This window comes from Myotis lucifugus, unplaced genomic scaffold (genome assembly GCF_000147115.1).
Source record: "Myotis lucifugus unplaced genomic scaffold, Myoluc2.0 scaffold_1793, whole genome shotgun sequence".
NCBI classification, from domain to species: Eukaryota; Metazoa; Chordata; class Mammalia; order Chiroptera; family Vespertilionidae; genus Myotis; species Myotis lucifugus.
Window position 1 is genome coordinate 25,936 of NW_005872841.1, and position 3,409 is coordinate 29,344.

Sequence of the window (3,409 nt, forward strand, 5' to 3'; positions counted from 1 at the left end):
AGGGGCGCACGGAACCTCAGGGGAGCGAGCCCACAGTGTTTGCTGGGGAGGGGAGGGGATCCGGTCTGCGAGGAACATGGGGTTTTGATTCTGGTGGTGGGCTTTTGTATGGAGAACCTGTATCCTAACCTCAGCGCTTTCCCCTGCTAACTGTGTCCCATGAGGCCTAGTGCATGGACTGGGGGTGATACTGAGGTGTGAAGGTCATGGGCGGTCACACATGCCCCAGCCTGGGGGTGGGGGGTGGTGGGGGAGTGTTGATCCTGGGGAAGGTGTGCTTATGTGTGGGGTCAGGGAGTCCGTGAGAACTCGGCTCAATGTTGTTGTGAATCTAAAACTGCTCCCCCAAATAAAGGCCATTATGAAACGCATCCCCCGAATTAAGAATTCTTTTTTGTAAAAATATATTTTTATTGATTTCAGAGAGGAAGGGAGAGGGAGAGAGAGAGAGAGATTATGAGAGAGAATCATGGATCGGCTGCCTCCTGCACACCCCCTACTGGGGATCGAGTCTGCAACCCCCGGCATGTGCCCTTGACCGGAATCGAGCCCGGGACCCTTCAGTCTGCAGGCTGACGCTCGAGCCACTGAGCCAAAGCAGCTGGGGCACGACTTCTTTTTGAAACAGAACAAAATGATAACCGAGTGTGACCTGAGGTGGGAACACGCGTTGCCCTGTGCAGTGTTAGCGGAGGGTGAAGCAGCTCCCTGCTCTGGGCAACGAGGCCGAAGGGAGCCAGCTACCTGGTGGGAGGTCCCCGTTTCCAGGAATCAGCAAGCTTTATATTTCCACCATTACAGCTTATGGAACAACAAGAACAGATGATATGCTACGTGCGTTATAACCAAGCTCTACAACAACCCCTTGAGGTAAACATTGGCACCATTTTCAGAAACGATGAGTCAGGTGCATTAACTAATTTTCAAAGAGGTACATGGCTATAGGGCTGCTACAATATCAACCGGCGATAAAAGCAAACAGCTAACCAGGGGGCGGGGGTGGGGGCAGATGGAAGAGGGCATAGAGGGGAGAAACGGTGATGGAAAAATAATATTTAAAAAATAAAGCTAAACAGCCCGGCCGGCGTGGCTCAGTGGTTGAGCGTTGACCTATGAACCAGGAGGTCACAGTTGGATTCCAGGTCAAGGCACATGCCGGGGGTTGCAGGCTCGATCCCCAGAAGGAGTGTGGAGGGTGGGCTGCAGGAGGCAGCCGATCCATGATTCTCTCTCATCATTGATGTTTCTCTCTCTCTGTCCCCCTCTCCCTTCTTCTCTGAAATCAATTAAAAAATATTAAAAATTCCATAATAATAAAAGGGCAATATCCTCATTAGACCGACGTCTTCCGAATGTCATTCCGGACGTCCTTCCTGTGCCGGCAGCCAGGGGAAGGAAGGCCTACTGTTGCATGAATTTTCGTGCATCGGGCCTCTAGTAAATAAAATAAAATAAAATAAAATAAAATAAAATAAAATAAAATAAAATAAGGAGAATAGACGTCTCGTGGTGCTTCGTGCACAGGGAATAAGATAACACATTATGTGTGGCAGTTGCGTTGTACGCAGTGGCTGTGAACACCGAACGAGCGAGCCCTGAACCATGGCCGGTGGGCAGCACAGGGCTGGGCTCCTGCAGGCAGCGTTGGCACATGCGTATCAGCTGCTCAGTCCACGACCCGACTAGACGTGTGCTTCCGTCCGGAGACACCTATTCGGTGTGTGTTGTTGACGCACTGACACTGAGCTCACAGCCCACGCGCTGTCCCTGGTGCCCGAGCGAAGCTCCCGAATGCGAGTTTCCTCCTTGTTCCCCGGGGCGCCAGCTTGTACTTCAGCACCGCACGTTACACAGCAAAACCACCAACACAAAGCACCAAGCGAGGCGCTAAATAAACAGCGAAAAGGAAACCTATTTGCAGCGTGAAAGCTGAACCCAGGCTCGGGGAGAGGGAAATCCAATTTTTCGTGGTTCTGCGCGTGTCTGCGAATTTCACAGCCCGGTGGGCGGGGTGGAGTAGTTTGTAAGATTCCCAGCTCGAGGGCGCCCTCTGCCGTCCAGGTAGTGAAGGGCAGCTTATTTCAAGGATAGCTTTTTTTTTTTTTTAAAAAATATATTTTATTGATTTCTTACAGAGAGGAAGGGGGAGGAATAGAGTTAGAAACATCGATGAGAGAGAAACATCGATCAGCTGCCTCTTGCACACCTCTTACTGGGGATGCGCCCGCAACCAAGGTACATGCCCTTGACTGGAATCGAACCCGGGACCCTTCAGTCCGCAGGCCGACGCTCTATCCACTGAGCCAAACCGATTAGGGCACAAGGATAGCTTTTAAGTTGGGAAAGTTTGTTTTCTTCAATTTTTCGGTTTTATTTTGTGATATCCTACAGTGTCTCCCTCCCTTTTCTCCTCCCCAGCCAGTCTCCAGAGGAGATCTTTCTCTTCTTTGTGCTCTTTTCTCCTACAGAAGCGACGCTGCCCACTCAGCCACCTCTAGTCCATGCACTTCTAAGTGTTTCCCCCCCCCCCACCCCTTCTCTGACCTCCCAAGACCCCTCTTCAGAAGGGCAGGATTTCTCCTTTTCCGGACTGTCCTAGAGTTTGAATCATACAGTACAGTCATCCCGGGATTGGCTCCAGGACCCCATGTCAACATCTGCCCAACCAATGTGGCTCAGTGGTTGAGCGTCGACCTATGAACCAGGAGGTCAGGACACAGGCCCCAGTTGCTGGCTCGATTCCCAGTAGGTGGCGTGCAGGAGGCAGCCCGCTGATGATGGTTCTCATTGATGTTTCTCTCTCTCTCTCTCTCTCTCTAACAATGAATAAAAAGGTAAGTTGTTGGTAAATGATTCCCTCCACGTCCCGCGTGGTTCAGGGTTCAGGACCTGGAAGCGGAGCCGCACACAAATGAAAGAGAAAAGACACGAGATGATTTGGAAATATTGGGGGACCAGGCGGTTAAGTCCAACTCAGGAGGAAGGACTTCCTCTGGTGCTCAGGCCTCACCAAGCTTTTATTGATCTGGGATGCACCCATAGCATAGCCCTTAGGCAGGCGACCCCCCAGCAACAGGCAGACTAGCCCATCAGCAAGGATTTACATAATAATAAATGGGGAAGTTGCTTCAGCTACCACTGTCTGGACAAACGGAGGTGGTGCCTACCTCCGACCTCTGCTAGGGCTTCAAAGGTACCCAGCCTTCGGGGGTTCTCTGTCTACGCTTATCAGCTAGTGAAGACAATAGGTGGTCTTCCACATCTCCCCCTTCTTTTTTCCTTAAAAATCTTGTATCTGCAGAGGAGGAAGATGGCGACCAGCAGGAAGGTAGGGAGGGAGAGAGTGTGAGAGCGCAAGGAAGTGATAGAGGAGTGTGTGGACGTGTGTGGTGTGTGTGTGTGTATGAGC